Source organism: Schistocerca serialis, chromosome 3 (genome assembly GCF_023864345.2).
Source record: "Schistocerca serialis cubense isolate TAMUIC-IGC-003099 chromosome 3, iqSchSeri2.2, whole genome shotgun sequence".
NCBI lineage: Eukaryota > Metazoa > Arthropoda > Insecta > Orthoptera > Acrididae > Schistocerca > Schistocerca serialis.
The window spans coordinates 360,991,947-361,006,598 of record NC_064640.1 but is presented as its reverse complement, the minus strand read 5'-3'; the positions used below and the strand labels follow the sequence as shown (position 1 = coordinate 361,006,598).

Genomic DNA, 14,652 nt, shown 5'->3' with positions numbered 1-14,652 from the left:
ATAATAATAATAATAATAATAATAATAAATGACTGAAAATTTTTTTGAGATTGTTTCTGGTGAAATTCTCGTAGCGTATCTTGATTGATAAACGATTGCGAGCGCCCGTTTCGGGAAAGCGATCCGTTATGTGTGGTTTCCCGCGAAATTATTGTCCACGCGTGAAATCTTCAGCAATGTTAACAACGTTCCTTTACCGAGTGAGATTCATACAATGTCGATGTGGCAAACCTGCCTTAGCGCGATGCTCGTTGTGTTCGGAATTTCTATGTTTGGAATGTATCGTCCTAGGTTGTGCACCAAATCATTCTGAAGAACAAACATAAGGATAAAATAGAAGAATTAAAAACTGATATAGGAATGAAATACAAGAACACGAGAATTTTAAAAGCTCGTAACCCCGAAAATACCACATGGTCATATGACACTTATTGTGAAACCCAGTTGTAATTTTACAATTAATATAACGCTCTTGTAGCCCCTGACTTAATAAGAAACATTCGTGTTGTAACTTTCTACAGACATTGGTAGATAAATGAAAAAATCCAATAAAATAAAATTGATAGAAACAATAATTGGATTTAGAACACTGGACGCAAAAAGTGAGAGGCCGCTACACTGGGCACTGGGCTACCAGTTCCTTTTCAATAACAAATACAAAAATTTTACAGTAATGACAAGGCGGAAAATATACTGTACAGTGTGCACAAGAAAAATGTCACTAGTAGTTCCTCTTGCGACGGTAATATCTTATTTTCAATTTATTTATTTCTTTAATTTTTTAATAAGTTAGTGGACCCCCATAGGCCTAACAACAGTGTACACAATAAAATTACAATACAAAATAAAACCTGTATGGCAGCGTTGTATTTTACCACTCGAAAACATTAGAAAATAAACGCTGTCCTGTTCCAGTTCTCCAAAGCGTGTATCCGGGTACGTCCTCTCAGAATACGGTCTTGTTCAATGCTCCATTGAGACGAGCGCGTCGCGCCATGAGAGGTGTCTAAATTCTGCCGAAAACTTTGGAGGTCTTTTGCTCAGAAATAATCGAGTATCTACGGATAAGCCGAGACACATGTTCGCTAATTTTGGCTCCTCTTCCACTGAGCGAAGTTTCCCGGAAATCGGATTATGGCACTTCCGGTGTCCTCGTTAGCAAGATAATTAACTCCTTTGTTGAGAGGCACTGGAGATCAAGTATTCCTTATAACAAAACACTCGGCAAACATCTGTGAGCAACCTCTGAAATTTTTTCGGTAGATTCAGAACTAACACTGTGTCTTTTGTTTTGAGTACTATCTGTTGTAGCATTCTGAATTCGATCTCATATGACTGACTTTTATTCTTTTCAGGTTGTGAATGTCAAGTCACGCCATCCGGCAATAGCTGCGAGCGCCATCGTCAATGTAAGTAGCAACTGCTTTCCTTTCTTCCAGTTGTTACGTTGCTGCTACCATCATTATTCAAGGTGAAAATAACGAATTCTCGTGCTTGCTTTTTTATACTGCTTCGTAGGAGATTTTACTGTGAAATGAAGAAAATAGGTACATCAGCGGGAAACCACAGTTTTGAATGTACATACTACATATCTCGTTCACTGACCGCTCCAGCTCTAGTATACGACAGACATCGAAAGCTAACCCCATTTGTGTTGCTAATAGGAACTGAGATTTACGTGTAGACCGTCGTTGTTCTTGTTGTTGTGTCGGTTGCAAGACTGGTTTAATGTATCTCTCCAGTGCGCTCTATCCTGTTTAAGTCTCATCTCATAACTACTGCAACCTACATCGATTTCAATTTGCTTGCTGCTGTCAGAGTTTGCCTCCTCCTGTAATTTTTAAACCCTACACTTTCCTCAAAACCCAAATTAACTATTCCTTCATGTCTCAACATGTGTCCTGTCAATACAACCCTACTCGAGTAAAATTGTGCCACAAATTACTTTACTCCCCGATTAGGTTTAGTACCAACTATTAGTTACTACCTCTGCCCATTTATAATCTTCAGCATCTTTCTGTAGCACCACATTTCGGAGGCTTTAGTTCTCTCCTTGTCTGTTCTGTTTATCATACATATTATCCTTCCATATAAGGCTACACTGAAACGCGTTAGAGCTCTAGCAGGAACGTCGCATGTATAACGCACCTTGTTTCCTCGTAGCGCCGATTTATGACGCACATTACTCTCTCAAGTTAATAATCAGCCTCTTAATAAGGAGTTAACAAATCTTTTCCTATATTTTCCTTATATAAGTCCTTTCCACTACCCATGTATGCTATAAATAACTATGAATTAAAACTTATGTGTGTGTGTGTGTGTGTAAGTGGATTTGAAATGTTTCCGTGGGCAACTGGAGTCAGCAAATATAGCGAGTAGTCCTTGCCAACTTAACCTTGTGAGAAGGTACAGCAGTGGGCAAGTTCAAAGATAAATGCTAGGTCCGGACATTATTGGCCAGACGTAACGGAATCTTCCCCTCCACCTGTTCCAAAAGAGGATCGTTTCATCCAAGCGCAAAGATCGTCACTCTTGCAGCGAATTGGTAAGGGAACGTACATGCTCACTTATGCTCTTTTGTTAGAGTGTGAATACAGGTATTTGATTGTGATAGTGTAATTAGTAGAAGTGCGTAATCATTATTTTTGACGTTCGTTACATTAGAGAAACGTTTCGTGAGCATTGTTTCGGTTATTTAATTTAAATGGGTAATTTGATTGTGTATGCTTTTTTCAGTTTCGAGCTACCACAACGGATATCCTGAATCCGATGCACTAGGCATTGTGAGTTTCCTTGCGGTAATTTGATTATTTACTAAGTGATGTATCCTGTGGGAAAGGCTTATACCATTTTGACTGGTAAATCTTTGAGACTGACATCACCGCCTTTGTCTGTTAAATCCCCATTTGTTTGTGGTCTCGTAGTTACCCGTTAACGTTCCCATACATAATATAGTAGGGCATGAAATTATATCTATAACGAATACCTACATGTTCGGAGAATTTTTATTCGTTGACTATTTTTATATTTTTAAGAAAATTTGTTTGTGGTCTCGTAGTTACCCGTTAACGTTCCCATACATAATATAGTAGGGCATGAAATTATATCTATAACGAATACCTACATGTTCGGAGAATTTTTATTCGTTGACTATTTTTAGATTTTTAAGAAAATGTTTGCGACCACATGTCTGACGCAACTCTGTTCATTGCCTTCTCTGTTCATGCGTTGCTTCCCTTGACGAAATAGATCGTAGAATTAGAGGTTGCCCACTATCGTACTGTATGAATATGACTGAATGAAATGTTCCATCTCTTATAGTCTGGAACTATGATGTCTCGAACACGATACAGAGTCCATTCACAATGATCAAAGTATCCCCGTTGTTCCATCTTGGTGTGTGTTAAGGGACCCCCTAATTGATAAAGAGTTATGAATTGGAATCATAATTCTGATTGTTGCCCCTGTTTGTATTTTGTAAACGTTTTCGTGTAAATGTGTTCTGAAGTGTTGTCAGTGGTAGTTCTATCACATGTTTTGAATTAAATAAACAGTCAACATTCATAACAAAATAATATTATCGTGCCTCTAAATGTTTTTACTACCACTCATTCCTATTCCCATGCACTCACATCACCTACCCCTGAAAGATTAATGCAAATAGAATTTTAGTGTGTCCTTAAAACAAAGTTATAAGCAGACTGAGAGATGTGCAATAACAAAGTCTAGTGCAGCCACCCTAACATCACTTTCTGCTATATACTTCTGTAGATTTAAACTGTCCTTTGACAGAATCATTATTTCTCTCATTTTATGGGCATGTTCAGATTCATATTCATTTTTACAGTACAAGGATGATAAACACCAGTGGAAAAATGCCCCTATCAGGGAACAAAATATGTGAATATGTTTCTGTTCATTTAAAAGACCATGATTGAAAAGTGTGGTATCAACTGCCTCATACTACTTCCTTAGCACCTTTAAAAATTTTCCCAAAAATTTTGGCATGGGAACATATTCGCGCTTTTTTTTTTTTTAACTCACCTCAGACTTCCACAAGCTCACCTAACTGTAACTGTCTCACATCAACTAATCCATCACTATTCGTCGCTCATACTCATCCACTCCCAATTGCTCTTTCTTACTCACTCATTCAGTCCAACTCATTTTCATTATCTCTTTGTTTCTCTCTGTCATTATCTACCATCTCACAGCAACAATCACCTTTGTTCTGTCCTACTACTGCAGTATCCTCTCACTGCCACTATCTCCCACTTGCTCTCTTTTACTGCTAATATCTCATTCCTTCCTTCCTCACTGGCTTTCACGCAGTTCTACTTCCTCTTTCTCTTTATTCCCCTTCCCCCTCCCCCCACCCCCTCCTGACACTGTCACCTTCACTCTTTCCCTGGCACTGTTTTGTCGCTGCCAATTATGTTCCACTGCCACTACGCCCTCTCTTTCTCTCACACTGCCATTGTCTCCATCGCTTTTTCTATAACACTACCACAGTCTACTGTCTTCCAGTATTTTTTGATTTTCCGTTTCTTTGCTACTGTCACAACATAAAAGAGCATGCCAATTTTTTTGGAAAATTTTTAACTTGCTGAGGAAGGTAGAAGGAGGCTGCTGGTATCCCAATTTTCAGTCATGGTTCTTTTAAATAAACAGGAACATTCGCATTTTTCTTTTTGGCACTCCAATAGGAGTATTTTCCCGCTGGTGCCCTTCTTTTCCCTGCTGCAGCAGAGCATGTAATACATATGAAAAGAAATGTATCGGTTAGTAAAATTTAAATACTTTACTTTTGTGAAATAACTCACATTAATTTTACACCTCAGACCGGATTTGAGGTCCAAAATAATTTTGGATGTGCCTCATTACTAAAACATGGGGTTCCCAGACGACAAAGATTTTATAAACCACGTTTTCGCCTCACACCGGATTTTATGGGTGAACGTGTGAGGAATATATCGTAAGAATTTCAGCCATGTGCTGTGCATAGCTGTCTCGGAATATTCGGCTGGGTTTTGGTCCGCTGGTGACGGCGAAAACATAGTAAAAAAACCATTTTTGGTGTTTTTCGATGAACCGTCTACGAACTAATGACGTCGCGAAAAGTCTCTCAAATCACACCGTAGACCGTATCAAATGCAAAAAGAGACAACCGATTTTCTGCCTAAGCAGGAGGAAGTGTGTAATATTCGTACTTTGACCCTGTGCGGTAGGATAGTGACTCTAAGACGACCCTCCTTTTGGGTATGTAAATGATTCCTAGCCCAAGGGATATCCAAAAGACTTGATCCTAACTTCTTATCACCAATTGAACCAGAGGTATGAGCATGTGAAAATCCCGTTTTGATGTGCGGCGTTTTGGTACATATTAGGTACGCACGCTGTCGCATGCATACCGATCAAATGTGGCGTAGGTGTATGTGCACAGATATTACCATTTCATGAACGGATGCACAAGAGGTATAGGCTGGTAAGAAATAAACAATTCAGCGGAACTATTTTCTTATGTCCATGTGCAGAAATTCCAATAACCGAGTTAAATTCAGTGAAGTATACATTTTTAACACTCCGAACAGATACCTTAAATAAAATATTCTTACATTTAATATTGTATTGAAAGGTCCACTTTTCAGAAAATCTTGTTTTTATTGCAAGTGTGCGTGTCGTATCTACTGTACTTCCGCTGTCGTGAGTTATTTTGCTGCCCCAGTAACAAAACTGGACAACAATTTTTGGGTGTATCATTTTCTAGTCAAATTCCTCCAGCGTTAACCGATTTTCCTAGAATACAATCCTTTAGTCCTGATTCACTTTTGTTGCCATTAATCTTTTAATTTCAATTAAATATACTATCTGTTACCACTACAGACAACATATTCGTGGCGAGAAAGCAGCAACTGTATTGATATTTAAAATAAGTCTCATTTATTTTTGCCTCAGTTGCACATTTTAAAAACAATATATTTAAAAGTGTGGGACTGAGACTGCAAAATAAATGAGAATTGTTTTAAACTATTTTCGCCCAATCTTTACATTTTTTCATCCTCAACTTAATTTCTTTTCTGAGTTTCTCTCTGCTTCCCTCAAATGGTTATTCCATCTGCAGATTCAGTTACATGGGAGATAGGTCAAAACCCTTTCTCAATTACCGATTCCGTTTCGTATTATTCGACTCCTCAAACTATAATATGGTTTCTGTACAAGTTTTAGGTAGTCTTTCGCTGCGTAAATTTGATTCCTGATATCTTCAGAATTTGAAAGGATGTATTAATGCCAATGTTGCTAAAAGCTCTTTCTAAATCTACAAACATAATTAATGTAGATATTTCTTCCTTCAGTCTATCCTAAAGATACATCATTGGGTCAGATTACCTCGAGTGTTCCCACATTTCTTTGGAACATACTGACAACCACTTAAGTACGCATTACAGAGTAGTCATGTAGATGTAGATCTAGAACCCTAGTTAATCTTTCCTTAGCATGACTTCTTCAGGCCACTCCATTCTTTTGCAGGTATTTTACAACCCTGTATCATTAAAGTTCAGTAATTCCCACACCTGTCGTCATCTACTTCCTGTGGTATTAGGATTACTCATTTCTTCCACAAGTCTGGCTGTGTCTCATGTCGTGCATTGCCAACGTTTCATTTGTTATCGCGAGGATTGGTACGACCAAAACAGTCGTCCACTACTTCCTTCATACGATCCCTGCAACATGCGTATTTCGTACCATGTAAGTAGTGTTGGCTGTCGACAGTCTCAGTAACAGTACGTTCTGCTACCTAAGGACAATTTTGTCAGTGACTGCCAGTTAAGAGTGAGACGTTTTCCAAAACGTTTACACTACAATACCATTTAAAACGTCATTTGCTGCTGCAGCTGGATAAATTCTCACCGTCTTTCTCGTAATGTCTTTCTTCGCCTCTCCTATTTTCTGTGATAACTTCGGGCTATCTTTGTAGTGAACGCAACCGAAACTCAAACATAGTGTGTTGTTTACTGGCAAGGAGGATGGGAACGCTTGCTGTTACCATTGGCAATATCCAGTGTGTTCAAGCAGTACACATGAACATGTCAAGCCATGAGTCATACAGTATCAACAGAACGGTGTCTATCAGTACACTACGTGGAGACATGAATACGAATGGCCGTACAGGAAAACTAAGCAGATGTTTTAGATTCTTTCGTAGGGTGTTTAGAAACTGCAGTTCTTTTACGAGATTGCCTGTAGAATGTTAAGTTTAATTCCGTTCGAAAGTGTTGAAAAATATCGAACTCCATTAACTGGGAATTCGTCCTTGCGCAAGGAAGAACAATATTGTTTCTGATACGTTCTCACAAGAGAGTATAAGAAAAATGTTAAAAAATTAATTTACGGATGAACGATGTCAACTGTCCTGCTATAAAATAGTTAGAAAATTCCTCATTAAGTAACATGGAAGAACCCCAGAGTCTCCCAGAAAACTTCCTCCGGAGGGCAGTAAAATACAGCTGGCCTCGGGACGTACACGCAGTCAACAGTCATTCTTCTCTCCGTCCTTCTGCGGAAAGTAAGTGAGGTAGCCTTTATAGATAGGCAATAAAAGATCTCTGCGAAACTGCTCACAATGATTCTCAGGGCAAAAATTATAACACAGATCTTAAAATTATAAATTTCAGAAATAGTAGCGACACCTGCATTTTAGCAAGGCAAAGCTTTGTTTGGACTTCGGTGAATAACTAGAACCTGTCGCTACGCAGCTTAACGAACTGCAGATGTGAATTTGGCGTCCCAAAATGAACGTGATTACTCAATTGTTAACACCAATCACGCAGCATTCACGTCGTAATTTGCATCGAAATATAGAGGTAATAGGCTATCACCGCAGAAAACGTTGTATGCGCCGGACGCAGAATTAGCGCCACAGCAGCGTGCAGCAGCTCGCAGAATAAAATTCACAGCTGTCTGGTGATGGTGAAGCCAGAAGCAACAGATAAAATTTGCTGGCACGATAAAATAGAATATCCTATTGGCCTCTGCGTGACAACATTTAATCGAAATATAAGAAATAATCTAAGTAGAAAATAATTGCTTTGCCCCTACGAAGACAGAAAGTTTATGGACATCGTTACTGAGCTATCCGATAATAATGGGGCCTGTAAAATTTGCAAACCTTAACGAATATATTTATAGAGTTATTTACTTAAATAGGGTTATTTTAAAAGTAAGTTCAAGGTAGTGGTGACTGTTTATGACCGAGGAAGAAGGTGACAGGAACACCGAGTTCATAATAAGAGTACTTTTCGGCTGTAAACACTGGTCCACATTCCTAAACATAGGAGAACTCCTCTTCTCGCCAATCTGTTTCCATTTACGTTCGTGAAACATCCTTCAAATGGTCGGACAGGTTCTTTGGTGATTAACGGAAGCGGGAGTTTTGTAATGGTTTGTAAGATACTGAAAAACTGCAGTTCTTTTACGAAGGAGAGTGTTAATAAATACACACATCAAAAAAAGTTTTGCATCACCTCGGTTCAGAGAGTTCCGGAACCTGTACAGAAAACTGGAATTGAGATCAACATACACATCATTTCCGGCCTTTTTATTGACCATGAAAACCACAAATTGCATTTTCTTTTTTACCACCATACAGCAAGACCTTGACCCTCAGAGGTGGTGGCCCAAACTGCTGTTCACACCGGTACCTCTGATACTCAGTAGCACGTCCTCTTGCATTGTTGCATGCCTTTATTCGTCGTAGCATACTATCCACAAGTTCATCAAGGCCCTGTTGGTCCAGATTGTCCCACTCCTCAAAGGCGATTCGGTGCAGATCCCTCAGAGTGGTTGGTGTGTCACGTCGTCCATAAACAGCCCTTTTCAATCTGTCCCAGGCATGTTCTATAGGGTTCATGTCTGGAGAACATGCTGGCCACTTTAGTCGAGCGATGTCGTTATCCTGAAGAAAGTCATTTACAAGATGTGCACGATGGGGGCGCGAATTGTTGACCATGAAGACGAATGCCTCGTCAATATGTTGCCAATATGTTTGCACTATTGGTCGGAGGATGGCATTCACGTATCGTACAGCCGTTACGGCGCCTTCCATGACCACCAGCGGCGTACGTTGGGCCCACATAATGCCACCCCAAAACAACAGCGAACCTCCACCTTGCGGCACTCGCTGGACGGTGTGTCTAAGGCGTTCGGCCTGACTGGGTTGTCTCTAAACACGTCTCCGACGATTGTCTGCTTGAAGGCATATGCGACACTCATCGGTGAAGAGAACGTGATGCCAATCCTAAGCGCTCCATTCAGCATGTTGTTGGACCCATCTGTACTGTACTGCATGGTGTCGTGGTTGCAAAGATGGACCTCGCCGTGGACGTCGGGAGTGAACTTGCGCATCATGCAGCCTATTGCGCATAGTTTGAGTCGAAACACGACGTCCTGTGGCTGCACGAAAGGATTATTCAACATGGTGACCTTGCTGTCAGGGTGCCTCCGAGCCATAATCCGTAGGTAGCTGTCATCCACTGCCGTCGTAGCGCTTGGGCGACCTGAGCGAGGCCCGTCATCGACTGTTCCTGTCTCTCTGTATCTCCTCCATGTCAGAACAACATCGCTTTGGTTCACTCCGAGACACCTGGACACTTTCCTTGTTGAGAGCCCTTCCTGGCACAAGGTAACAGTGCGGACGCGATCGAACCGCGGTATTGACCGTCTAGGCATGGTTGAACTACAGACAACACGACCTGTGTACCTCCTTCCTAGTGGAATGACTGGAACTGATCGGCTGTCGGACACCCCTCCGTCTTATAGGCGCTGCTCATGCATGGTTGTTTACATCTTTGGGCGGGTTTAGTGACATCTCTGAACAGGCAAAGGGACTGTGCCTGTGATACAATGCCCACAGTCAACGTCTATATTTAGGAGTTCTAGGAACTGCGGTGATTTAAAACTTTTTTTGATGTGTGGAGTTTGTGTATAAACAACATTAACGCCAAATATCGCGAGTAAACATGTTTGAAGTTTTTAAAATCTCTTTTCAGTTTGGAAACTAAGGAAACTGTAAAACGAATAGCGTTCACGAAGACCGCACAAGAAGCACCCTTGATATGTACCAATGTTCAAGCATCGAGCGATGATTGGCAAAGTATATATCGGTATGTATAGAAATACAATGAACAGTTTTCTTTCACATGTTAATTCGAGTTACATATAATAAATGTTGACAGGAACTATAAATAACTAGATCAGTAAAACAGAAAGCAAAATCATTAGTATACAGGTTGGTTAAAGATTGATTATATATTCAACACACATTCTATAAAATTAATTCCTGCATTACTGAGTCCACATTGTGGTAATGTACTTACGTCAGGATCTGAATCCAGATCTCGTTACAACTCTCCTTATTCGTGTTTCTCAATGTTTGCCTTAGGCGGATGCCAGTATGGTTCCTTCCAAAAGGCCAGGCACAATGTTTCCCTCTTTTTTGAACCACTTATGCAGTGCTCCTTCTTTAATGATCCCGCTGTCGAAAACAGCGTACGGAACGCAGCTGCTCAGTGGGTGCCTATCTTTGGGTAACTGTTTAGGAAATTTTATTTTTTGTTGGCCCTGACCAGCCAAGCCAAGGAATACTAAATTTTAAGTACGCTGCGGAGAAATTTTGAATATTCCGGTTAGCATGTGATTGCGCGCTGCATTATTGGAGAGGAAGTGCTAGTGATGTACCTCTGTGGTCAGAGATATCTTACTAAATGGTGATTGTGTGTAGCATTCCAGACAGCTGATGGAAGACAGTTTGTTCCGCACACCGTAAGTATAGGACAACACTCTAGCGTAAGTGATCACCACAATATCGTCTACACCAGGCGTGGCAACGTTGCGGCTTGCGAGACATTCCCCTCGAGTGAGTGCTTCCCTCTCCAACTCGACTAGTGTGGTGACGGCACGGCCCCGACACGGGGCAGGTGGTTATTATATTTCGTGTTTTTATCTGTGACGTCTCGAGAAACGTAAAACATGGCCGTTCTGAGACAGAATCTAATTTCTTGTAAACGTTTTCCAGGTGAACCACGCCAGTATCTCCTGTTTAATACAAGAGTTAACAGTATTCAGCGTTTTGTTTGAACGGCAAACCTACGTTTCTAGCATTTGTAGACTTAGAGAAAGCTTTTGAAAATGTTGGCTGGAACACTCTCTTTCAAATTCTGAAAGTGACAGGGGCAAAATACAGGGATCGAAAGGTTATTTACGATTTATACAGAAACCAGATGGCATTTATAGGAGTCGAGGGGCATGAAAGGGAAGCATTGGTTGGGAAGAGAGTGCGACAGGGTTGTAGCCTATCCCCTGTGTTACTCAATCTGTATATTGAGCAAGCAATAAAGGAAACAAAAGAAAAATTGGGAGTGGGAATTAAAATCCATGGAGAAGAAATAAAAACTTTGAGGTTCGCCGATGACATTGTAATTCTGTCAGAGACAGCAAAGGACCTGGAAGAGCAGTTGAACGGAATGAACAGTGTCTTGAAAGGAGGATATAAGATGAAGATCAACAAAAGCAAAACGAGAATAATGGAATGTAGTCGAATTAGGTCGGGTGATGCTGAGGGAATTAGATTAGGAAATGAAACACTTAAAGTACTAAATGAGTTTTACTATTTGGGGAGCAAAATAACTGATGATGGTCGAAGTAGAGAGGATATAAAATGTAGACTGGCAATGGCAAGGAAAGCGTTTCTGAAGAAGAGAAATTTGTTAACATCGAGTATAGATTTAAGTGTCAGGAAGTCGTTTCTGAAAGTATTTGTATGAAGTGTAGCCATGTATGCAAGTGACACATGGACGATAAAGAGTTTGGACAAGAAGAGAATAGAAGCTTTCGAAATGTGGTGCTACAGAAGAATGCTGAGGATTCGATGGGTAGATGACATAACTAATGAGGAGGTTTTGAATAGAATTGGGGAGAAGAGAAATTTGTGGCACAGCTTGACAAGAAGAAGGGACCGGTTGGTAGGATATGTTCTGAGGCATCAAGGGATCACCAATTTAGTACTGGAGGGCAACGTGGCGGGCAAAAATCGTTGAGGGAGACCAAGAGATGAATACACTAAGCAGATTCGGAAGGATGTGGGTTGCAGTAGGTACTGGGAGATAAAGAAGCTTGCACAGGATGGCGTAGCATGGAGAGCAGCATCAAACCAGTCTCTGGACTGAAGACCAAAACAACAACCTGATTTATCCAAATTAATAAACTGCATTGAGTGTCTGCACCCGCATCGCTAAGCTCTGAAAACATCAAACGCGACATATTGACAGCAGACACAAGGTTTTACTTTCCTGAGCCGTTTGTCCTCCTGTTACAAAGTAATGTTGTGTAAATCAAGTTATTGCGTTAATCATTCATTAACCTGTAAACCGGAAATAAAAAATGAAAAAAGATTCATCTTTTCAAAATGATTACACATTTTACAGACGAAGTTTCCGAATGCACTGTATTGCTACGCTACAGGATGGTCAGAAGCAGTCTGAAAAGCTTGTAGGGTAGGCTGTACTGAAAAAGTTGTTAAGAAAAAAATTCGATATGTTGCCCCGTTTCAGAGTTAATTAGCATTGAATTTAGCCAGTTACGCCTTCGCACGCGTAAATTCAAGCGGCCCGCCAGGGACTGTGTCGCTTAACGTGTTCTTCATCTGGTTTCCTAAAATCGAACAAGAGAGCGATACAAAAATTGGACATGGGACGTATTAAGGATCGAACCCAAATCATAGGCTAAATAGTCTCGTGCGCTATCTACGCCTGAATTAGCGCGCACCTGACTGTCTAACTTCAGTGTTAATTAACTCGAGAGCAACGTATCCAATTCTTTTCTTAACAGTTTCTCAGCATAACCTACCCTGCACAATCTTACTAGTTTTTCAGTCTGATTTTTACTACCCAGTATGAGTCTCTGAACAACGATACATATGCCCGGGATTACGCTTGTAATACAGCATAAACTATCTCCAACTGCTGATATCACAAGCCTCATGAACTTTTGTTGAACCTACTCTCACCTAACCGTCGTGAACCAATGTATACGACGTTCCACCAGTTCAGGAGATCTGACACGTGACGTGATCTTCAAAGGGTAGTCCTTCCGCACCCTTTCTAATGTCTCTGTTCTGTGACGGGTAATTAGCTAAAGCAGTATCGCGGCTGTGTGTTTTACTAATTAGGAAAGTAGACCGTGCGGCAGATCAGACACTCACTGTCGTGTTACAAGCAGTAAGCGTATTCGCGGCGCAGAAACTAGTTTACAACTTTGCATACATGTTCAAATAATAACTACTCGTAAACATGTCTACAGCTGACGGGGTTGAGGCAGACTAACTTTGTATTATACGAGAGGAATCCCATGCTTACATAGGCTACGGTACCACAGGCTACACCGAGCGAGGTGGCGCAGTGGTTAGACACTGGACTCGCATTCGGGAGGACGACGGTTCAATCCCGCGTCCGGCCATCCTGATTTAGGTTTTCCGTGATTTCCCTAAATCGCTCCAGGCAAATGCCGGGATGGTTCCTTTCAAAGGGCACGGCCGACTTCCTTCCCTAATCCGATGAGACCGATGACCTCGCTGTCTGGTCTTCTTCCCCAACACAACCAACCAACCAACCACAGGCTACACCAACAACACACTACCTAAAATAGCACATGATTACGGAAAAGAAGTGCTGGGACACCCACGCACACATACAGTTTGTAGCTAAACGTGACACGCGATGTAACATAGGCCCAGATTTTCACAAGACTATTATGAAACACCATTACATTTGGCAAAACATAAAAACATATAAAAAACAAATATGTGTTGCCCTTTTGACTGGATATATGAATTTTACAGTCAACGTCATGAAACTTAATTAAACAATTTATCCGAAGTCATGTATTTCCTAATTTGTGTATGAAATCACGAACTTAGGCGTAATACAGCAATCGGTTTCCTGTTTAAAAAGAAAAATCCTAGTCTATAAGCATTTTAATTACTAAGGAACCACTAATTGAATTTTGAAGTGTGAAACGCCTTATATTCGTCTCTGTTAATATTACGATTCTAGCAACAGCAGTTACTATAATTCCGTTTGAAAAAGTGAAGTCGACACCGATATCTTTGTTGTTAATTCGGCTATAAAAAGGGAATATACGTCGTTTGGTAAGGACTTCCTCAAAGTTCATTTGAGAGAAAACAATTTCACGATACGTTAAACGGTTGCGGAAATATGTGAGGTGAACAGCTCAGCTGACGCAGCCTGCATGTGCTTGACCTGTGAACTGGACACGTACCGTTACCTCCCAGTTTCCAGGTCCTTACAGGTTACTGTTCCTGCAGTAAGCATTTCACAGCACCCACTAATTTTGGTAAATAATTGTGTATGTCTGCTCTCACTTCCCAATGATACTTAATTTTACCTTTTCCCGGTTATCGTTATGCTAATGAACTGTGCGTGTCGTTTGTAATTTGACGACAAGGAGCCGCGGTTTCCAATGGCTCCTTACAGTAATTACATTTTGTTCGATTTATTGCCGCCATTTATCTTCTGTATCTGTATTACACTGATAATATATCTGCAGCAGTTAAAATGTCAGTGGTATGTACTGTATATC

The 14,652-nt window shown here is 40.7% G+C and overlaps 1 protein-coding gene across 7 annotated transcripts in view; it reads left to right on the top strand.

Moving 5' to 3' along the window:
* Positions 1–1,353: 1,353 nt before the first annotated feature.
* The window catches only part of LOC126470165 (cAMP-regulated phosphoprotein 21), a 1,039,480-nt gene continuing 1,026,181 nt past the window's right edge, over positions 1,354–14,652 (top strand). For all 7 annotated transcript variants that reach the window (XM_050097798.1, XM_050097794.1, XM_050097797.1 and 4 more), the window contains exon 1: positions 1,354–1,409. The gene's annotated coding sequence lies outside the window, so the exon portion shown is untranslated. The remainder of the gene's footprint in view (positions 1,410–14,652) is intronic.